Raw genomic sequence first — 25,393 nt, forward strand, 5'->3', positions numbered from 1 at the left:
AACCTAAACATATAACTTGTTAAGTTTTGTGGCCAGACATGTTTAAACATGCTTTTACATGCAGTTCTGATATAATATGTAAATAAGCCATTAATAGCGCATGTATTCTAAATTATAGAGAAGGAATTTTATGAAAAATAAAAAGGTAAATGCAGAAAATCATCGGAAAATAGATAAGTTTAAACATATTTTATCTTGAGTGTTATCATTGAACATTTAGTGACTAAACTACATTTTAATTAGTTCCATAAATTATAACGAACTTAGGGCTAGTATGTAGGTTATAAAATCGAACCCAGGCCTCCCACGCTAGAGACGCGTACCCTAACTGGGTAGCCGCGAGGGAGCTCCTTTTTGATATTTAATAACAACAATATTGGACTCTTTCGTCCATCTTTTGAAATCTTTAGGCAATACTTTCTTTTAGCTCTTTTGACTTCTGTACATTTTTTAAATATGTAATATCACAGCAATCACTCAACAATATTATAACAACACAGTGGCGTCACTACAGGGTTTGATAGGCGGAAACTCTCCGATATCAGTAGAAAAAATTAAATCTTTAAGTTCCGTGGTTATGTCGGCTAGGAAAAATGAAATGAAATCTTTAAGTTTTACGTCCCACGGTTATGCCGGTTAGGCTAAAGGAGACGGTGAAGATGAGAAATGAATGAAATGGTGGAATGAAGAAAGTGGGAGGAAACGGGAGAACCCCGAGGAAACCCACGAGCACGGTGTTTGTCCATCACAAAGTTTACACGGCGCGAGCTGGGATCGAACCAAAGGACCCCAAGCACCGGAGGTGAACGTTTTACGACTGAGCCACCGCGCCCCCCTTTATGCCGGCTAGGGTACAGGAGACGGTGATTATGAGTAATGAATGAAATGGTGGAATGAAGAAATTGGGAGGAAACGGGAGAACCCCGAGAACCCCATACACGGTGTTTGTTTACCACAAGGCTCACTTGGCGCAAGCTGGGATCAAACTCGTAACCAACTATTCACACTTTGAATATGTAACGGCACTTAACACAAAAATATTTCAAATTGAGGACCTGAATTGTAAAACATATACACAGACATATATACGTATTTTTCACGTTGATATATTTATTTAAGCTAATGCAGTTGGAACTTTACTGAGGAACAACAAAGAACATATCAGGTTGTAAAGAAAGTTCGTGCGGTTTCCAACCTTCAATTTCAAACGAGCATATCTCAATTCAAACAAACTTTTGTTAATCGAAATAAAAACAATGACAATCAATACGCTTTTGCCAACGAGAAACAAATGTGTTAATGCCGGTAGCATAGAATTCTGGAGTTCTGGACGCGACGAAATCGCTGAAGGTTGCTTCGATATGGTCTCTGCTTTTGAAGTATTTCTCGCGGAGGAAGTTGTCGAGATGCCTGAAAAAGTGGTAGTCGGTGGGCGAAAGGTCCGGCGAGTATGGTGGATGAGGCAGAGTTTCGTAGCCCAATGCGTTCAACTGTTGCAGCGTCTATTGTGCAACATGGGGACAAGCGTTGTCGTGGAGCATGATTGGTCCCTTTCTGTTGACCATTGCCGGGCACATACTTCGAAGCTTCTGGCCATTTCGTCAATTTGTTGGCAGTGCTTCTCCGCCGTAATCGTTTAGCCCAGATTCAGGAAGCTGTGATGGATAAGACCGGCTGCAGACCACCAAACAGACACCATGATCTTTTGTGGGTGGAGTTTTGGCTTCGGGAACTGATGAGGAGCTTCGCTGACGTCCAACCACTGCGCCGAACGTCGCCGATTGTTGTAAAGGATCCACATCTCATCACACGTCACAATCCTGTCGAGAAACGGGTCGTTCTTGTTCCGCAGAAGAAGAGAAAACGACACCTCAAAACGACGATTTCGATTATTTTCGGTCAATTCGTGCGTCACTCATTTATTGTGTTTTTTGACTTCCTAATCTCTTGCAGGTGGTTGGAAATTATCATAGGTGTTACATCCAGGTCTTTAGCAACCTCTCTAACAGTTGTGCATAGATTGGCTTCAACTAAGGCTCTCAGTTGGTCGTTGTCAACAGCGGATGGCCGATCACCGTGCTCGTCATCTTCCAGGCTCTCGTCACCGCTGCGAAATTTCTTGAACCAGCATTGTGCCGTACGTTCGTTAGTGCCGTACGTGCCTGGGCAAAACGCATCGTTGATATCACGAGCTGTCTGGGCAGCTTTTCGGCCTAACTTGAACTGGAACAAGAAAATCGTGCGAATTCGCCTCTTGTTCATGCTATCTTTGAAGTTCAGAAAAAAGTGAAAAAAAAAAAGTATTTCAAAACAAAACCAATACAACGAATAGATAGAGCGAAAAACGAGCTTTAAACTTATATATATAGGCACAATATTATAACGACACTTGAGTTGAAAATACATCACTGAAAATGGAAGTAAAAAATAACCGCAATAACTTTCTTTACAACCTAATACTTAAAAAGACAAACCACAAAAATGCAATTCCAACAACAACAACAACAACAAAAATCGATATTATAATGTTTTTGTTCCTCCTGAAGTTCTCCGCTGGAGTTGGGATGTTTTTCAATTCAGGTCTTCAATTGAGATAAAAATAACAATGCTGAAGAAGAAGGGAAAGAAGTAATGGATAATGACAGCAGGACGATGTGGAATAGGGTAAAATAAAGAGCAATCCAGGGAAAATTCATTAAATACAGTGACCTATAGAAAGAATGAGGAAAGCTAATAAGAAAGAAATTCGATTCCAAATGGAATGAAGTGAAATTTCAACGTCCCGCGGTAATACCCTTTAGGGTAAATGCCACAGATGATTGATGATTGATTGTGAAATTAATTGTTTGTGCTCTCCCATCGGGAATCAAACCCGTTATACATACACCAAAGGCGCACGCACTAGCCACTAGACCAGAGAGAAGGATTTTGACTGATTTAAACTCCAGATGTTGGTAGTAGTGATGGTAGTAGTAGTAGTGATGGTTGATAAATCTTAAAGGAGATGCATGTTATGTCCTATCAAAATTGAAAATTTTAAAAAAGTCATAGAGGAACAAATAAATATTCCTGGATCAGGAGACTGATTCAGAAATGTATTTTTTTTTCTATTAAACTAAGATGTTTTATCCCCTGTTGGATTATTTTGAAGCAAGATAACTCTTAAATTTTTAAAGAATTTACTCCTCTTAATATGTGGTGTAACTAAGAATTGTGAATTTTACTGTACTCTGACTAACTTGTGCTAGTAACGTACACAAAATGTCATCAAGGGAACTGGTTCAACCACTTGTACATGTATTTTCTTGATGTTTTGATTCATATATCGATTATACTAAGTCCACATCGATTCAGTATACACATGGATACATTTGGATATTTGTTTGTTACTTGAATTGCAGTTTAGCGTACCGTTCAACATTGAGGTAAGACATGGATCTTCAGCCTAACGTGGGGTTCGAACCCGGGTCTTCCGTACTGAACGTATGTATGCTAATCATATAGCCAAGAGAGAGTTCTCGGATATCTTTTTGTTTGTGGTTGTGGTATTCTTTTTTCGAAGCGTTCTAGAGAACTGTAGTACGTAACGAATATACAATTTTTATTTTCGAGTGACGATAGGGGAGAAGAAAGTATGCTAATAGTGAAAAGAGTTGAATTCGAGATTTCAATGAATTTACACTAGAAGCATCATTTCAGATTTTGGTAGAGAGAGACACGATATTCTACTTATATAAGAGTTTTACATTTTTAAATTAGTATACTAGTTTACAGTTGATTAAAACATAATTATTTCTTAAACTCAGGAGGGACTGCCCCTCCCCTCCCAGCCCTCTCAAATGACTTTCCTGATTTACACGTTTCATAGCCCCTACACACCACATAGATACTTTTCAGTGTTTCTCCGTTCGTTCGTCCTGATATACATTCATCTAGAGACCTACAGCATTCAACGCATCTAAACTAAATTTAAACTTTCTATACGATTCTCTAGGTTTTAAAATCCCCGAAAATGAGAGTAATTTACTGAAGGGTGAAAATTAAAAAAAAAATGTTTTATCCAAAACAATTCAAGGAATTTTGTTCATATTTCAGATAGAAATGTTCCATTACGAAATCTATAATATACCCCTATGATATAAATGATTTTTCATCAAAACATTCCTGAGGAATACTTTACTCTTGGGCTGTTTTTCGTGAACAATTTTCTTAAACTAACACTTTTGTTCATATTTCATAAATAAATGTTCCATTAATATGCTTGCGTTATTTTGTAAATTACTTTTATTTTAAAGGAAATCACAAAGGGTAATTTAGACTTAGGGAAGACTTCTTTTCGGACAACTTGTTAAAAAAAAACTGTTCAGTTGATTTGGTCTTGTTTCATTAAGACATATTTAATTAACAATTCTATAAAACGTCATAAATTATTTTGCATGAAAAGGGCTGCAACTGATTACTGGTAGCTTACTCTTGGGATATTCTTTACGATCGATTTTCTGAGCTCTTTCATGTCTAAACAGTTAGCGTATGCGTCCTTAGCGGGGTAGACGCGGGTTCGATTCCCGGTGGGAGCTCGTGTTTTGGATCCCACTTTAAGCTGTAGGTCCACATCTCATATATTGGTATATCGGAAAGGACGAAGATATCATTGAAGATTTCAGATTTGAATTTAATGCAAATACTTGGGGACAATGAACTATTTCTTAGGAACGGAACTTGAAAGAGACGATGACATAATAAAAGTGAAACAAACTAAATTTATAGATATAATATTAACAAAATTTGGAATGACCAACTGCATGACATCTATGGAAGGCAAGTTTACTGTAAAAGTGGATGATAGTACAGATGTCATAAACGCGACATATCGTGACTTAATAGGAAGCCTTATGTATTGAACGGCGTACGCGCCTTTGGCGTGGGAGGCCCGGGTTCGATTCCCGGCGGGAGCTCATGTGGTTCGCATTCCAAGTTAATCAGTAGGTCCACGTCTCATATAGCCTCGCTGTTGAAAGGGACGTTAAACTAAAGTCAAGTACGGCAAAGACCAGTCTAAGATTTGCTGTACCATATCTTTGTAGATATTTGGACAAGCCAACTAAACAACTCTAGACTGCTCCAAAGAGGATATAAAGATATTTGAAAGCGACAATGAATAAAGGATTAGATCAGGGCCGTAATTTGTGGGGGGTCAGGGAGACAACTGCCTCTCCAGGAAAGCTCCCCGCCGTTCGAGTGAGGCCCACTTTAAGACAAAATTTTCTTAATCCTTATACGATACGAACAAATAAAACAGCACAGGAAAGGTAAAAAAAAAGTCGTGGACCCATTTTAGTAAAAAAATGTCTACTATTAGGGGCCCTAGAAACAATATTCATTCGTATGGCTTTGAGATTTGTCAATATTGACCCCTTAATTAATTTGTCATGTATGGAACGGGCCCAGGGACGTGTGGAAGGGCCCACAAACTCCGGGGGCTCACAAAGAATAAGAGAAAGATGGAAAGAAGAGACCTATTTTCGAATTTTGAGGGGAGGGGCTAAAACCAACTTTTTCTAAGAAAAGTCTAAGTTACGGCGCTGGATTAGGCTAACATCTAAGAAAAGTAGTTAATTCAGTTTATATGAATATTCAGATTCTGATTGGGTAGGAAATAAAAACGAAAGGAAATGTGTTAAATACAATAAGTTGGTACTCGAAGAAGCAAAATTGTGAGGCATTGTCTTTAACTGAATAAGCATACATAGCAGTTTCATCAACAGCTCAAGAAGAATTTGTAAATCAAAGAGGTCAGAGAACATTTAGGGCAATGTGGAAAAACAAGGTTATTGGTAAATAATCGAGGAAAAATTTGTATAGCAAAAAGTTTTGAAAATTCAGAAAGAACAAAGCACATTGATATCAAAGTGTATTTCATAAAATATTTAGTTAACATGAATGTATTAGATACTGAATATATAGATACAAATAGAAACTTTGTAGAAATCATAACAAAATACCTGTTCAAACAAACGTTTGAATATTTTGTAAACCAATAATTGCTAGTGTAACATGTAATATGGGATGTATATGTGTAGAATATATATGATGTTAAGTATTTAGCGATAATATATTATTTGTTCAATTAAATTGAGGGCAAGTGTCATGAAATATGTTAATGAATATCTGTTTTTTTAATAGTTAGCAACCTCGCAAATAGTTAGTAGTCTGTGCCGAAAAATATGGTGTAAAGTTTTGGTAATGTTGAGTTCTGCACAGTAATTACTTTAGGAAATGTGTTTGCATGAACAATGGTGCCTGTTCCTACATAACAAATAGTAAGCTATGTTATAAAATAGAGATGGGCACAAAAAACGTTTTTTCGGTTTTTAGAAAACCGAAACCGGTTTTGAAAATTTTCAAAAGACGGTTTTTCACCGAAACCGGTTTCGGTTCTCTCCAAAACCGGTCCGGTTTCCTTCAAAACCGGTTCCGTTTTTTCCAAAATTGGTTCTATTTCTGACCAAAATAGTGTTTCATTGTTGTCCAAAAACCGATTCCGTTTCCATAGAATTAGTTTGATGTTTTCCAAACCGAACCGGTTTTTGGAGAAAACCGAAACCGGTTTGGTGAAACACCGAACCGGTTTTTGGAGAAAACTGAAACCGATTTCGGTGAAAACCGAACCAGTTTTGGGGAAACCGAAATGTCGGTTTTTCGGATTTAGGTTTTTATAAAAACCGGTTTTGCACATCCCTATATAAACCCATACATTTTATTCCTTTAACTTATAACATTATAGTGAAAGAAAGAAGAAAGTAAAATGTCTGCCAGTTTGTGTTGTGCTTACCTAATAGTCATGTTGTTTGGTACCATAAATGTAATGTTGATAACCATTTTCTTCTAAAGATAATGACAAAGAAAACTACTGCAGGAAAGATATAACTTTATAATGGCTACCCATGAATGTTTTTTCAGAAAGAATAGATATAAAAAAGAAAGTAAATGAACACATCCATTGGATGAAACTCATTAAGTAAGCCAAGGTCAATTAGTTTATGAAAGAAAAAATATGTAGTAGGTATATATGTTTAAATGAAGAGCCACGGGGGAATATTTAAGTACTAGAATGTTTCAATTAAGAAGAACATTCCAGTTGGAATTTAGACTCATTAGTAAAGCCATTCCAGGCAGCATTTAAGTCCGATCGTTCTGTAGCAAGTGGCCATTATCATGAAAGCGGCTAGGTAAATCAGTGCTAGTTTATGTCGTACATCAAAGAGAACTTTTAAGGTCAATAAAACACAAATTACTCTTGAGATCCGTGGTACCATTTCTCCCTCGCTACATGGAATACGAATTAACGATATCATTTTAGGATGATAGAACATGTTTCATAAACTATCATCATTGTGAAAGGATATCTTCATTACTTGCCTACATATAAAATAATCCAACTCACATTTACCACTCTTTCGTTCATGCTTACCAGGGAACATTCCAATTTGGTGAATTCGATTGCTGAAAATGATTGCTAGCATTGGATTCAGCACCAAAAGAAACAGAGAAAAAGAGGGTGTTTAGCGGCAGACCGTATACAGGGTGGGAGATAAATGAGGGCAAAGTGCGAAGATAAAACGTAGAAAATGCCTAGAAATGCCATGTTAATTTTCAAACGCAGAGAGATTGAGGTCAAATGTTGGATATGAGGTATGCATGTAGAGTTCTACTGAATAGGCGTAATGTGAAACATATAGGACATCTGAAAAGCCGTCATGTTGGAATTAGCGCAAGAAGAATATACAAGAAAGGGATAATTGACATATGGTTCTTGACGCACACCATCTATTGAAATTAATAGTGGCCAATACAGTTTGAGACTTCTGTTTAATTGCAATTGTTATGGGACTTAAGAATGGGACTTAAGAATACTAAAATGGAGACAACAATTGGGCACATTTGAAAAACGATAAAGATGGACAATCGGGCTTGTCACAGCTGTCTCCGGTATTGAAATTGAAGCAATAGTCGACAGGTGTCATGAATGCGCCAGGTGCTGTTTGCGAATATCCAGTTTTGTAGAAAGCATATCTAATGATAGCGTAGAATCTTGGTGTTGTAAACTGGAAGTGGGCGAATGATTGCAAATTAATGAAGTTGTCCCGTTGTCATATTTTGAAGTGTCTGTTATATATTTTACGAAATTTGTATACGGACGAAAGAAGAACACATCCAATGGTTGTATGGGTGACGTGCAAACATCAAGGATAAGGAGTCGGGTAAGTTCAACATTGTCCGGTTTCTGCACAAGCTCTTCATTTTTATTGGTTGTCCATGAATCAACGAGCAGCAGCAATTTTATCTGCTCTATCGAAGGCTAGAAATCGTCAGTCATGAATTCTTTCAGATTGTCCTTGGTCACATTTACACTTTTACCAGCATGGATCGGAATGCTTGTTGGCTGGAAAGTGGCCTTATTCACGTCACCTTAACGACAGTATTGCTACATTACCATAGCGTAGAACGCCTCCTGTTGCAGAGGTCTCAAACTGTATTGGCCAAAACTGATTTCAATAGACGGTGTGCGTCAAGAGCCATATGCCATATGACCCCTTTCTTGAGCTGATTCCAATATGGCGACCTTTCAGATGTCTCCCATGATTCACATTACACATACTCGGTGGAGCGCTACACCCTCTACTCGTTTCAAAATTAACTTGGCATTTCTAGACATTTTTTACGTCCTACTTTCGCATTTTGCCCTCACTTATCTCCCATCCTGTAGACGGTCTGCCACTAAACACCCTCTTTTTCTCTGTTTCTTTTGGTGCTGAATCCAGTATTAGCAATCATTTCTGCAATTGAATTCACCAAACACGAATGTTCCCCTGTTAGTTACTTCTGATATTTCAGCAAAGAGCAAGTGCCTAACTATGACTGTACTACAAATTTTCATAAGATTTCTCGGTTTTTAGTGTAAAATTTCACTTTATTTTAGTTTAACTTATTTATTAAACTAAAATAAAATAAGATAACAATAAGTTTCGACAACTTATCGTTATCTTCATCTGAGGAAGCTTGATGAAGACTAATGATGATGTGATTGAGTGTCTGATGAACACAAGTTCTCGAAACTGCAACACTTTATTTTAGTTTTTATATATATATATATATATATATATATATATATATATATATATATATATATATATATATCAAGGGCGCCGATTTCTCTGTAAATTTGGGGGGGGGGAATTCAGAAGCTGAAAGCATATGTGACGATTTTAAGACAAATTGCATTCAAATTATGCCAAATATCGTAAATTTACAAATACAATGAGGGGACCCACATGAGCTTTGAGGTGGGGGCTCAGACCTCTCGGCCCCCAGGATCGGCGCCCTTGTATATATATACACGAGGCCTGTCGGAAAGGTATACGACCATGGTCCCGGAAAACCAATATACTTACCTGACGGTTTTCTCTGTCTTAACCCCCTTCAAACTAGCTCCATCCTGCTTCCACGCCGTCATGTTGAAATAGATCTCCTCGCGAGTGCGAAAGCAAGTTTCTTTTTAGTATATTTCGATTTTTGGGAAGAGGCTAAAGTCTTACGAGGCTATATCCCGAGAGTAAGGGGCTTGAGGAAACATCGAAATTTCTTGCTGTAGTGAAAATAACAACCACATGAGCTGGATTCATTATCCTGGTGCAGTCTTCGCGGCTATGAAGTCCACAGATTTGGCCATTTCGGACAAAGAACGTCACGTAGGCGACAGCAAATGTCTGAAGAGAATTGTTTTGTATTTGTACGCCCTTCCTGTATGTACTCATATTGCGCATTGCCTTCGCAACCAAAGAACATAATCAATATTGGTTAGATTTTGCTACGCATCTGCCGATCTTATTTGGATCTTTGTGAGCTTTGTGAGATTGAATGTATTCACAAAGTCGATTGTGACTTCGTTCTTGCGTGCTACCTGTACACCCACGTCTTTACCATTTTAGTTGCGCCGAGGTAACAGAAGAGCACCCAACATAACCACTCTTATAATACAGAAGATGCAAGTAAAAGAAACAGGATCTGCAGGCCCTAAAGACATAATGGATCCCTCTTCAATGACCTAAAATTTGACAAACCTACGCCATGTAGACATTAAGATCGTAATGCTGTTTACAACAACCTGATATCTCAAACAACTCTGGAGAGACGAAAAACATGAGTAGTAGTGATTGCTGTAGCTACTGCTTAAAAAATGACTAAATCGTGAGAATTTTTAAAAAAAGATTGTTTTTCATCGATTTCGTATAAGATTACAACAATATTTTTTTGTACTTCTGATTTACAACAAATTCTCGCAATTACATGATTTTAAGCAGATTTGTACATTTGCTAAAAAGGAAATAAAGAAACAGTAAGTAAGCCACTCCTGGAGCAGAACAATCAGAGAATACAAGGACCGCTTTAAGCAGTAAACCACTTCTGAGGCACAACAATCAGATAATACAAGGACCACTTTACGTATAGTAAATCACCCTTGGGGCAGAACAATCGGAGAACAAGAGCTGTTTTAAGTTGTAAATCACCCTTGGGCCAGGAAAATACAATAATACAAGGAGTACTTATGTAGTAAATCACCCCTGGCGCAAAACAATCAGACAATACAAATGCCCCTTTATAGAAAATCACTCACGCAGGGCAAAATCAGACAATACAAGGGCTGCTTTACGTAGTAAATCACCCCTAGGGAAGAAAAATTAGGCAATGCAAGTACAGTTTCAAGTAGTAAATCAACCCTGGGGCAGAAACCATCAGACAATACAAATTAAATGAAATGAAATTAAAAGTAATTAATAAGTAGTAAATGAAATTAAATCTTTGAGTTTTACGTCCCACAGTTATGTCGACTAGGCTAAAGGAGACGGTGATGATGAAATAATGAATGAAATGGTGAAATGAAGAAAGTGGGAAGAAGCGGGAGAACCCCGAGGAAACCCACGCAAACAATGTTTGTGCACCACAAAGTTCACTTGGCACGAGCTGGGATCAAATTAGGGACCCCAAGCACAAGAGGCGAACGCTCTACCACTGAGCCACCGCGACCCCTCCCGCTTTAAGTAGTAAGTCACTTTGAGGTAGAATACTCTGACAATACAAGGACCGCCTTAAGTAGTAAATCATTCATGCGGTTGGACAATTAGACAAATCAGAAAACTATTTTAGTAAATCACATTTGGGGCAGAACAGCCAGACAATACAAGAACTTCTTTAAGTAGTAAATCATCCATGGGGTAGAACTATTAGACAATACAAGAACCGCTTTAAGTAGTAAATCACCCCTGAGACAGAATAATCAGACAATATAGGGACAGCTTTAAGTAGTAAATCATCCATGGGGTTGAACTATTAGACAATACAAAAACCGCTTTAAGTAGTAAATCACACCTGGACAGAACAACCAGACAAGGCAAGTACGGCGGAACATTAATCACATTGCACGGCGCAGAAAAATGCTGTGTCTAACTTTGAAATAAGTAACCCGCAATTCGTAAAATCTAGGTAACATCTTAAAATAACAGCAAACAATTTTGAATGAATTCAATAATGCTTAAATTGTAATAACATAATTAATCGTACATGACATTTACGGGAAGAAAATCAACTTCAAGATAACATGCACAGTATTACGCTGCATTCAAGTTATAGTAGATAATTTGAATTAAGTTAAGCTAGGTAAGTATCTAGAAATCCAACCACTAATAAGAAAATAGCTTAAAGTCCTTTAGTGTAGAATAGTTTTAGAATGCTGTAGTTAGTTTATTGAATATTGTGTGGTGTACAGTGGTTAGTAATTTAATTGAACTTGTAGAATTAATAATAGAAAAAAACATGAAGTAAGAATATGACGTATTATTCTGAATAGTCGATGCATGCAGTAGAAATATTCTGCGATGTGATAGGCAGTAGTATAATAGTAATAGGCCTTAGTAGATAGTAATAGTAATAGCGCTTAGTTGAAAATGCATGCAACATTTAGCTTTTGGTATTGATTTTATAATGCATGATGAATATAACAGAATTAGCTTAGGTCAGCTAGCTTTGTTTAGGCTTATTATGTGAACAGATTACTTTTCTTAGATTCGTTGTGTTAAAAAATAGTGGGCTTGCCTTTGTATTATATTTAGTAACTCATATATGATATGTGACAACGGTAAGTATATTCCACAATGGTAAGTATATATAAACTTCGACGTCAAATAACTTATACATATTACGAACATTATACTTTTTAAATACTATGCTTAATAATAGGTACCTTATATATTTGGACAGGGGTGAAATTTATTAGTGGAATTACCATACTTTGATTTAGCTTCTAATTTCTACAGAGGTGCTTACACTTTGACTGATAATTTTATATTAAATTCGTACTGGAAACATCTTTTTACTAATTTGAAGATAAAATTGTTTCGAACCTTCGGCGACCTTCATTCATTCACTTTCACCTTTCTTTCTTGTACACTATTATCAGTGCTAGAGGGCAGTGCCTCAGACAGAACCGTCTAAATAGGCCACTAATGCTCTATTGTTCAAATGAAGAAAGTGAGAAGAAAATAATTGTTGCAATCCCATTATTGGTGGAGGAATATTTCGGTCGACTGGTAGTTCTCTTCATCAGGGAACTTTCACTTTTATTTGGAGTTATATATAAGTGCACCAAACATGTTGTTCCTGTGTGCTACAAATGTAAATTACATGCATTAGTTAAACAGTCTTGTATTGAAGTACTTTTAAAATATATAATGAAAGTTTAATGTTTTTAGAGCGCAATAATAGAAGTTTGTTGTTATTTTTTTCTTAATCTCAATATTGTTATGAATTATAATTATTTCATACCATATTATATTGTTTTTCTATGAAGTTTAATGTATCGACTGCCGCCATTTGCATAAGAGTTCATCAGTTGAAATTAATTCAAAGTTGTGATTATTACATTTCTTTGGTACATTATATGGAGTAGGTGTAGGAGAAGGGGTCCAGAAGCATGTAAAAAACACAAAATTTACAGGAGAAATGGATGATGTAAGTACTTAGAAATGGATGGTGTAACGTAACTAAATCTAACCTAACCTGAACTAACCTAAACTAATCTAATATTAGTAGAAATAAGCAAAATCCTATCTTTTTCTATTTTTGGAAAATTATGCTGGACCTCTACACTAACATAATATAACATAAACTAACATAACCTAAGTTACCCTAAACTTACCTAAACTAAACTGACCTAACCTAAATTAACATAATGTGAACAGAAATTACTAAAGTTGTAACATATTTTAGAAAAAAAAAAAAAACTGGACCTCTTCTGCTAAACATAGATCCATTATATTCAGTTTTGGCACGAATAAATAGTCATATTGAATGAGTTAATTGAATTGTATAAAAATATAAACTAATCAGTTTGGAGTACGGTAATGAGTGATCGGTACTTGTTTATCGAGTCCTCATATTTTGGTAAAATATATGCACATATTTTAACTGTTCACAGTAAAACTGATTGTTTTCACAAATAAATGAATTTCTGTACGCATTTGACAAGACGTGAAAAATAGAGATCCATAAAGCACTGGACAAAGTTCCAAACAAGGCGCACTAACCACACATTCCTATATACACATACGCCGTCTTCCCGCCTTCTTGTCTTGTCTTGTCTTGTCTTCTGCACTATTAATAGTGTTCAATAGGCGCATCAGGTATCTACCAGTGTGTGCTATAAATGCAAAAAATAATTATTATCTTTCCAAATAGTGGATAGTGATTATAGTTGAAAACAAATTATGTAAAGTTCCAAGGAAGTAATATGTCCCCCATCCTTTAGTAATGTTTCTGGTAGTTGGTCTTCACTATGATTACAAACATTGAGGTATCCTGTACCTGGCTTTAATAAAAAGATGAATAAAATACATATTTTAAATCTTGCATATTATTTGGCTGTATTCCATACGTCCAGATGAAAAAGTTTGATCAATAGATAATTTTATTTCAGATATTTTTTTTCATATTTGGTATAATTTTGTAGGTATTAATATTGTTCCAAAAATAAGCCGGTAATAAATTATAATTTCAGGACGAATCCAGATTTTAGTGATTTTTTTTTGAGTAAAGTAAAAATGGTCGAATAAAATTTTCCAGATAGTAATTATTACTTATTATTTCAGATGATTAACTCTTCCTTATAATAGTCTTTGATATAATTATAATTATTGGTTGGTGATAATTTGATATTCATTGTTATTCCTTCGAGGCATGGGATTTTTTATCTTTGTCTATGATATTGTTATTGTTTTCAATATTGACATGAATTTAAATAAAAATGAATTATATTTAATAATCTTTCTCCATCAGTGTTAATTAAAGATTTTTAATATTTAAAAGAGACCAGGTTGTAGAGCTGTTCCAGTGTATAAAATTTAAAGCTGTTGACACATTTAATGACTAAACACATAACAGAATTAGTGATTTTATGTTTTCGGTATATTATTAAATTTTGACTTATCTATATAAATAATTGTACCATCTTCATCAAATTTTTGTATAGATTCCTTCCATAAATGTTGATAATTTTTTGTTTGAGGACTTCATTTCCATAGTTTATGGTAAATCTTTTTTGTGTATAATACTTTATATTTTTGCTGCTGAAAATAAGTTGTTTAACTTCGGTATTTTCTCGACGTTCAGAATCATTTGGTCTTTTTCCATAGATGAGTTTCCAGTTGACCTCTGCGTCTTTTTTCTGGAGGCGAGCCTTGAGTATCTTTCATAGGATGGCCCAAAGTATGTACATGAGTCATTAAAGGAGGTGAATGTGTTACCAATGCTGGCATATTATCATACTGTAATTAAGTACTTCCACATATGATTTGTGTTCAGTAGAAGCTGGGTTTTCTCCATAGATTGAATTTTAACTATTATTATAAGACCAGTATACGATTTATTTGTCGTACTAGTAAGATTTTTGAAAGTGGCATTAGCTTCATTAAATGAGATTTGACTAGCCCTGATTTCCATCAGTTTTCCTCGTTTAATTCTTTCGGACACTGTGGATAGTCCGCTGAATGCTTCCCGCCACAATTGATGCATTGAAGTGGGTTTGTACATATGTCTGATGGATGTGATGATCCACATTTTATACATTAACACTTTACTCAATTGACAGTTACGTTTTCTATGGCCAAATCTATTGCATCCCATGATGCATTGTCATATAGCAGGTGTATACATATGTATGGTACGTTTTATGTAATACAATTTAAGATCTGTTGGAAGTTGCTGGGAATCAAAGGTTAATATTACGGTAGAAGTTGGTTGAATTTCATTTTTTCTATTTTTCTGAGTATTTTTCGAGCTGAGATAACAGGAAAATCACATATTATGTCGTTTAAAAGGTCAGACATTTCTACTTCTGTTTCGATTCCGTTCACAACACCGGTAGTTTAGATTAAGTGATGGGAAATGAATGCCTCCCATTTATTTTGTGAAAGGATGGGGGGATCGAGAAATTTGTTAGCTTCTTCTCCAGATCTGAATTTAATTTTTAATAGGTTTTTTCCTATTTTATCTACATTTTCTATACCTGGAATTTCTGCAAGAAACAATTTTCTACTGACTGGCATAATATGCTTTTTCCCAAGTTCTTCTGTGAATGATTTAACAAATACATAATAAGAAGCTAAATGATGCGATGAGTATTTTGTTTTACCCATTTGCATGATGTTGTTATGATCTTTTATAGTTGCTGTTACATTGACTTGGAGTTTGGATACCAATTTCGGAAGAAGACGTCAAATTGACCATCTGTGAATTAATATTTTGTAAATTAGGTTACTTCTTTGTTCCGTATCCATTTGTTGATTATCTATTTGGAAGCTGAATACTGTGGATTCTATTTCAATCTCATTTATCATTTTGAGTTATTTCATAAATATTTTTCATATCATAGTGTAAACTCATTTAAAGAACAAACACAAATAGTAATGATATCAATTGATGCAAACACTTATTAAATAAAATAAAGGAACAATCTCACCAGTAAATGAATGTTCTGGAACTGTCTGGAACAAACCACCGATCTCACTTAGCACTTTATGCTATATATTGTTTGTGAGTTGTTTTGATGGTATTCCCACTGTTACTTTTCACTTTATATATTTCAATTAACACTAAAACTATTACTCAATGTATTATAAAGTTTAAATTGGATGAACTTCACTAAAAAGTTATAATTTCAATCAGTGGCGTATTTAGGGGAGTTTCCGGGCTTAACCCCCCGAAATCTTACTTACTATAGTAAAGTATATGAAATATCTTGCAGAATTTTCACATTTTCAGGCAAAGCCCTCCCGAAAGTTAGCAAAGCCCCCCGAAACAAAATCGTAAATACGCCACTGATTTCAAAAACATTAAGCAACATGAATTGCTGTGTAAAGTCATCTTGGAACTCTCTTCTCTCCCGTCTTCCAAACTTCTCGGCGATCTTGTAAATTGTCTTATTTTTATTTTCACAGAATATAATTTATTTATTGTCTTCTTTTATTATAAAAATAACGTTTAGGGTTTAGAAGCTCATCGCTACATTATTTCAAAGCAAGAAAATTTAAAATAGAAGAACATTCCAAAAAAGAAATATTTAGAAATAGTAGAACAGTGGAACATTCCAAAGACATTCAAATGAGCTAGATTAACACAAGCATTGCAATCAGTAGAGATAATATTTCATATGTTGGTCGACAGCTGGAGAATAACACGTTTTAAGTTGTAAATCACTTTGGGGATTATTAATAGACAATTCAAGGAATTTTTTAAGTATTAAATCGCCTTTGGGGTAAAATAATTGGGAATACAAGGACTCCTTCAAACAGTAAATCACCCCTAGGACAGAACAATTAGACAATGCAAGTACTGTTTTAAGTAGTAAATTACCCCTGGTGCAAAACAATTAGACAACAGAAGTAAATCACCCCTAGATTTACAGAACAATCAGACAATATAAGTACCATTTTAAGTAGTAAATCGCTTCTGGGGAATATATTTTAATTACGCTCGACCCTAGCCATAGGAGCTAAATCCACGGTTCTGATTGGTTGAAGTTAACCGTTTCTCGCCACGTATCATACATATAGCACAAATCAAACGCTAACTACTGTCGGTCCTCGAGGCCGAGAGTGGTAGCGCAAGGGATAGTAATAAAATTCGCTTTTGGTGTGGCCGGCCCAAAGTAAGATTTTTTATTTTTTAATTTTAATAACAGTTTTATCATTAAAATAAGATAAAAAATAATACCTATTTGCCTAGTACGTAATATATAATGCATAAAAAGTGATTTACTTATGTTACGAAACATAGCTGAGCGAGCATCATGAAGCGAAGACGTTTAGAAGCCCCACAGGGCTTGTTTTGTTCCACCTTGACTCCCATAATAATACCATGTGACATTACGTCACACTCGGGTATTGCAACTTCTATGTAAATCTACCACCACCTGCTTCCTTGTGACCAACTTAAAACAGTTATCTACAATAGAGCGTGAAAAAAATATGCCTTCCGGGGCTAGAAATTGTTCGGTGTTCACTTGTAGATGTCTTTTGTTATCGCAACTTATGTTTTTAATTTGAAAATAAAATATTTTCTTAAATAATTAATATAAGAAACAAATCTTAATCTAAGACAAGAAACACGAACATTAACATGTTACAGAACATTAACATGTATGTGTAACACTTACAGCCTATTGAACAAAGATCTTCATGCAGTACACACTCCTTTATCATAAAGGAAGACATTTAACGTTTAATTACGTTCTTTTAAAATAGGAAATGCTATATCAAGAAAAAGAACCCGTATTGAAAGGATTAGTAAATGACTCATAATGCCATCGGAAATGATTTTAATCCCATATTCCTCTTCGGTATGACCTTGTTCTGGGCTATAGCCTCCATTGCCTGTAGAGTTTATATTGTACTGTTTGCAAACTTTCGCTGTACTAATGCAAAAATATATTTAAAATATGAAGTATCGATTTCAGAGGTAGCGACCTCTAAAATATGAGGTGTAAACGATATAATATAAACAAGTGTAAAATTTAATATTATCAGGCATGAAAAATATTATTAAACTTAATTCAACATAATAAAGAAAAAAAGTTATGAACACACACTGTGAACAATTATCACGAACACACGGGATGTGCTATTAAAACAAGTCATTGATATGTGCTCATAAAATGATGTGCAGTGTATTTAGAAGGCGTGTCTGTGCACAACTTACAAATCATAATCCAGGTACGGTATCATTCCACTACTTGGATGTTTATATTCCTTATAACTTGACACTCCTCACAGAAATCACCTTCCTGTTAGCGAAGAAATTTGTCTATTTTCAGTGTGGTCACATGAGAACAAATAAAGCATTTTTTTTTACAAAGCAAAAGGTTTGTGTTCTGTATTATAATGCCAGAGAAAGGATTTGTTTGTGTACTTTAGTGTACTTTAATTGCGCGTGTAGCACTGCATTATTACTAGATAACAAAGTAACCGTTAGGCTGGGCAGTACCGAATATACAAGAGGTATGGATGGATTAATGAGGATCTTAACTACATGAACCTTCACCAAAAACCCAATCCAGATTCCCGTGTAGACGCTAAACTTGGTCAAACCTAGACATAAGGGAGGTAAAATTATACTCAAACCTCCGGATCAGGGTAAACAACTCTGGAACCATCCAAAAGCAACACTTTTTGTGCATGAGGTTCAGAGTGGGAAAGCACGTTTGAACGTATTACCGTGGTTCAGATTAACATCGGGAAAGCAAAGTGCAGACTCCAAGAAGAATCTGTAAAATCGCGTTATTGAAATTCTAGTTCATTTCAGAAAAAAACAAAAATATTATATATATCTATATCTATCTGTCTATATCCTATATATGGATAGATAGATAAATCAAGGGCTAAAAAGTAAAGATGATAGTTAGATGGCCCACTATATCACAGTAATATTCTTCGCCCCTCGAAACAATTTTACAATGAACTTTCGTCTCAGTCCGGTTTAAGGTACCTTAAGTACAGAGGTATCTTAAGATTAAGAATTCAGTACATTTTATTTTAATATTGAAGTTTGAGTCAAGTTAAAGGTCATAAGATGGTGCAAAATTAAATTTAAACGGAATTGAGTTTGAGGAGTTTTTACAAGACAAGATGTAGGAGAGTTTTTGTTCCACATGTCTTCAGATTTTTTTCTAATATGTAATTTATGTATTTTAATGTTTTTGTGGATAAACAGCGTGTATTTAACTTCACAAGATTGAGATCTGACGTCATTTTAACTCATCTTTATGGATAATATTAATTTTAAAGTATATCAAGTATCTTGAGTTTAAGTGAGTTGTTAGGTGTAAAGCCGGCTAATTAAAAATTCTTATTCGTCTGCAATAACAGTTTCCTTGTAATAATTTATTGAGTTAAGCAATGTGTGCTAAATTTAATAGAGTAAAAATTCTCTTAATCAAATTAAAGGAGCAGTTCGAGTTAAAAACAAGTTTGGTGCAATAGAAAGTATAACAAAGATAAGAGACCTGTATTTTTTATATCTTCATAGGCCGTCTCGTTTAGCTTCTATAGGCATTCGTTTTTGATGAATCGTAAATGTTAACACCACGCGTGGCCTACGCGAGGAAGTCAATGTGAGTCAGCAATCACTCCCTTGTACGCATCTGATAAACCTTCAATAGTTCAGCGGATTTAATAGATTGTGTTTTGGGTTTGTTAGCAATCTTGCTTTGTATTGAATTGTTGAGGGACGTTTCTGTTAGTTGTTTTCCCGAAAACATTAGCATAAAAAGAGTTGAGAGAGAGCAATAATTGGGTGATATCAGTAAAAATAACTAACTACTCTTGGGAAGTCCTGCTCGAGAATCGGAGTAACTACAGCTGGAGTAATCTCCTCCCTCAATTTCGTATCAATAAAACAAGCCACTACTCAGGTCTAGACTGCTCCAGATTTATGAACGTTTACTCGTGTTTTCTCTGCGCATGGCAGTGATTCGTATCAATAAAAGAACCGATTACTCATTTCTCTCATCCGTCGCGCGGTCATTTCGTTGCTTTTAACCTATGATGTAGTATTCTAATCGCCATGAAACGGACAAGTAGCAACGACAGCTTCAAAGTGCATTTGTGGATGTAGTACTTTCAAAGTCACAGTTACCAGAAAGTAAACGAAAGAAAGCCAAAGCTTTGAAGGCAATTCCAGTGAAATACAACGAAATATCAAATACTTCGACGACTGAGGCACAAATCCGAAAGAGAATCTTTAATATTCGAGCGAGAATAAAAAAAAGAAAGAAAAAAAGAAAAACGGGAAACAATACAATAAAGTAACACTGAAACCATGGGAGCGAACCTATTGGAGCTGATGGATGTTGATTCGAATCCAGTAATATCAAGATTAACACGACAAGTTCATATCACGTGTTGTCCAAGGTCTTTGTAGATTGTTTGGCTTTAAGAACGAAATCAGACACTTGGCCTCTTTTTTCCTTTTTAAAAAAGTCAAGCCAGTCACGTCATAAAGCACGTCCATCTGATTGCGTTTTCCACACCATACGTGTCCCCTTTCGCCTTGACAAACAAAATGCATTCTCGTGTATACCCCCTTCGTGTATATCAACGTTGAGTTGATTTTGAGTTTAATGTCCTTTTCAGTAGCGAGGCTATATGAGACTGGACCCATTGATTAACGTGGAATCCGAACCACATGAGCTCCCGCTGGGAATCGAACGCGGGTCTCTCATGCCAAAGGCATGTACGCCAACCGCTTAGCCACGAATGAGCTCTTCCTATTAGTGTATTCGTCTCCAAAATACTAGGTTTCTTTATTGCCACGTGTGTATAGTCAAGTGCTCTGATAGCACCCAGAAATGTATATTGTTCATGCCACCCTGCCTTTGCTGTTTGTATATTACGCACACTTCCGGATTTTCAGATTTCGCAATAATCGCATCCATTACACTTGTAGTAGTCATAGACACAGTACTTTGAGCCACACCAGAATCCCCTGACATTCCGACCTGGAATCCCGAATCACTCACGTAACGCAAGAAAACCCGCATCTTTTCCTCATTACGTAGTGCACCACCCCGAATATCGGTTGATTCTCCTAAAAAAATGTTGTGCCAACCACTCCACATTTTCTTTCATGAACCTATAATGTTTTGTAATCTCCGTTTGCAACAATTCTATGCAGTTTATAAGTTTTTCTATGAAGCAAAACAATCATATACTTTGCCATATTTCGCACGGAGTCACCTTCTTAGCTTGCTCCACAAAATTGGAGAAGTTACTAGCATCACAGAGGACTCTTTGATTTTTATTGATATCAAACACGGAGTAGTTACTCGGCTCGAGAATAGAGGTGTGGTTACTTCAAAAGGGTGACTTCTCCGAGGTCAGCCGAGACGAGTAGTGCTCAGTTCTCCTTTTATTGATACCAATGCGAGTAACTACTTCAAAATTAGGAATAATGAGTAACTTCTCCGTTTTATTGATATCACCCATTACGTAGTATTGTGCGAAGCAGTGTTTCTTCCAGACATGTTTTTAGGGGAGCACTGTCTCCCGGAGCTCTGAGAGTGCCCCTCGGCAAGGGCGCCGATTTCTCTGTAAATTTGGGGGGGGGGGCATTCAGATGCTGAAGACACATATATGAGGATTTTAAGACGAATTGCATTCAAATTCTGCCAAATATTGTATATTGATAAATACAATAGGGGCCCACATGAGTTTTGAGGGTACTCCCGGCCCCCAGGATCGGCGCCCTTGCCCCTCGGAGGAAATAATAGTACTGTGTGAAAATAATGTGCCTCTCCGAATACTAAGTGTGCCCCTCGGAACATTTTTTCTTAAAGAAACGCTAGTGTGAAGTAGAAAGCACGTGTTAATATTGCGCGTGCTGTGTCTGCGAAGTGAAGTAGAAATGCCTAACATGTGATGTTTTTGGTTGTAATTCTCGTGCGATTAAAGCTGCCACAAAGTTTTTTTAACGTTTCCAAGTCGTGAGAAAACACCAGATCGATATAGATTATGGCTCAAGAAAATCAATAGGAAAAAAATGTGCCAAATAAAAGTACTCGTATTCCAAACACCTTGAAGAGTCCGAATTCGAGGAATCAGGTTTACTGAAAGAAAAGCTAATGAAAGTGGCGGATCTAGGTTGGGGCCAGGGGGCCCTAGGCACCCTCAGCTTTTTGAGTGAGAAATAATTTCAGCTATTATTTAGATATTTTTGAAAGTTTATAGTAAACATGAAATACCTATCATAGTCTGAGTTCTGACTGCCCTCCCCCCAGTTTTTACCGTTTAGAACCGCCTCTGGCTAATACCAGGAGAATTATTTACACGAAAACCGAGAAAGAATGCTATTCCACGTATATTATTGAAAGATTTAGAATCCGAGCCATTGAACAAGCGCTGATCTATGTCAAGTTACCAACGCAAAAATATTGTACAAAACTCAATTGACGGTTGTAGTCAAGACGAGGCATTAGAGGGTAATAGCGACAGTGTCTCTCATGATTCTGAAGATACTGCTTTAGAAATAAGCTATACAATGTGCATTAGGAAGTGAAATATATCGGCTTGTAGAAGAAATCAGTGACGATGACAGTGTTCCTTAGGACATTGATTCATCGCTTAATTTTTCTGTATCAAGTGACAATGATGATGAAACGGGTGATGAGAGTTGTTCCTCGGAGAGCGATGGGAATAAAAGACATTTAACCGGTAAAATGTTTTTCGTGTTCTGGCAAACTTTACAGATGTTATTTCATTTTTGCCTGATATGTTGCGCTCCTGTACATACCTTGAAGCACAAAATCATAGGGTCAGCGTTAAAAATTGTAACAAAACGTGAAAATGAACATACTTATGTTTGGGAATCGGAAGAATGATTTTAAAAAATGTACTTAGGCGTTGTAGCAATCTCGTTCGCCATTATTTACATGGTATTGGTTTCTAAATTTTAGTTCCTTTTGTAGAACGCTGAACTTATGCTTTGTAGGAAAAACTACGTTTTATAATATTATAAAACTTTTGTGCAGCCCACCATCACATATTATCATTTTCTAAATGCAGATGACATTTCTAAGTCTTTACAATCAGTTCTGGGAATGGAAATCGCACTTTAGAACGTGCCATTGCATTTCACAAACGAAATGCTTGGTACGGTGTATGGAAGCCTGCTCTCACTGCTTGACCACATATGACGTCATCACAAAATCTTTTTTCCTCTGTTACTCGCTAACGACTGAACGTGTCGCGATCAAACAAACACCATTCTTCTTAGAATTTTCAACTCTACAAATGGAAATAATTTATAAAAATGCATTTCTAAGTCGAACTGCTCCTTTAATGAAATTTGAAACAAAATACATACTTTGAAGTAAGATACACTACAGTATTACACGCTGTACACGAAAGTGGTTTGGGTACAAAACCTCGCGGACCAAAACCTCGCCTGGCCAAAACCTCGCGGCCCAAAATCTCGCCAGGCCGAAACCTCGCCTGGCCAAAACCTCGCCGCCCAAAACCTCGCGGGACAAAATCTCGCCGGGCCAAAACCTCGCCGCCCAAAACGTCGCGGGCCAAAATCTCGCGGGGCCAAAACCTCGCGCCCCAAAATATCGCCATACCCAAAATCTCGCCTGACCAAAATGTAAATGTTCCAACAGATAATAAGGATGACGGTATAAAAGACGCTGTTTAAGAAGAAGTATCACGGGTATTTGACCAAGTCCCGCGATACCATATGAAAATTCTATTTCTGTATTAGAGGATTTCAATGTGAAGGTAGGGCGACAGGATGTTTTTAAACTGGTTATAGGGAAAGAAAGTCTGCATAAGGAAAGTAATGACAACTAACGAGGTTAGTTTCGTGAACTTTAAAACACCCAAAAACTTAAAATTTTAACAAGAATCTAATAATATTTATGAAAGTATGAAATAATATATGAGTTTTTACGACTCCCTTGATTATGTCCTATAGGTTAAAAAAGATGTAGATGACCAGGATGAAGGAAATGATCGAATAAAGAAAATGGGAGGAAACTGGAATAACCCGAGAAAGCCCACGCACACAATGTTTTGTATCTTCTGCTTCTTCTTCCTATTATTATTATTATTATTATTATTATTATTATTATTATTATTATTATTATTATTATTATTATTATTATTATTTATTATTATTATTATTATTATTTGTAATGTGGAATTGCATATTAAGAAACACATTGGGTAAATTTTAAAGAAAAGTTTCATTCGCGGCGAGATTTTGGGTGGCGAGGTTTTGGCCCGGCGAGGTTTTGGGCACGCGAGGTTTTGGGCACGCGAGGTTTTGGGAGGCGAGGTTTTGGCCAAGCGAGGTTTTGGCCCGGTGAGATTTTGTCCCGCGAGGTTTTGGGCGGCGAGGTTTTGGTCCGGCGAGATTTTGTCCCGCGAGGTTTTGGGCGGCGAGGTTTTGGCCACGCGAGGTTTTAGCCCGGCGGGATTTTGTCCCGCGAGGTTTTGGCCGGCGAGATTTTGGGTGGCGATGTTTCGACCGCGAGATTTTGTCCGTATCCCCACGAAAGTAGATATCCTTTTCTGGCATGTATTATTAATTCCAATGTGCGAACTGAATATATTTCTTAGAGGGGGACAAAAATCACCTGTATACGCACAGCTATCACACACATATAGTATATACATACAAACAATTCTTGTTTGCTTGTAAGCGGTTGAAAAGCAAGTATTAGTCGGAATAAAAGCCGCACCCTAAAAGCTGAAGTACCAGAAAGAAAGAAGATAATATCCGGACATAAGCCGAGAGAAGAAGAGAAAATACTGGAAGATTCAAGGGATATATAATAAAGGTAGGTACATTAGATAAGATTAGAAAAACTTGATAATGCTTTCTTTTCTGCACGATCATCATATTGGCAACAAACCGCAGATCCACTTCAGTAGAAATGAATATGAATAACGAACATATTGTTGCGGTAATGTTATGATCAAAGAGTGTTATCAATAATGCTGAATGTTTTTACAATGCTATTGTTGGATAATATAGCGGTATCGGATAATATTGCGGATAATATGGCCAGTTTTTACAATACTATTATTGCATTATTGTTATTTCAAAATAAGAAATCACTACATTGTTAATACCATACGGTACGACGAAATGCTATAATTTTTGTAAGGTAGCGAATATATGACACATCCTAATGTTTTTACAATTGAAATTAGAAAAAAATATGCGACTTATATTTGGGTTAACACTGTAAAAGTGCATTTTTATGGTAGTTTTGTGAAATAAAATA

At 36.1% G+C, this 25,393-nt stretch overlaps 1 protein-coding gene across 1 annotated transcript in view; it reads right to left on the reverse strand.

Annotated features, from left to right (window-relative positions):
* Nucleotides 1-25,393, reverse strand: part of LOC145671032 (uncharacterized) — a 762,494-nt gene that overhangs the window by 10,324 nt on the left and 726,777 nt on the right. The gene's annotated exons all lie outside the window — the stretch shown is intronic.

The sequence above is a fragment of the Thermobia domestica genome, chromosome 15 (genome assembly GCF_964235325.1).
Source record: "Thermobia domestica chromosome 15, izTheDome1.hap1.1, whole genome shotgun sequence".
Taxonomy (NCBI): Eukaryota; Metazoa; Arthropoda; class Insecta; order Zygentoma; family Lepismatidae; genus Thermobia; species Thermobia domestica.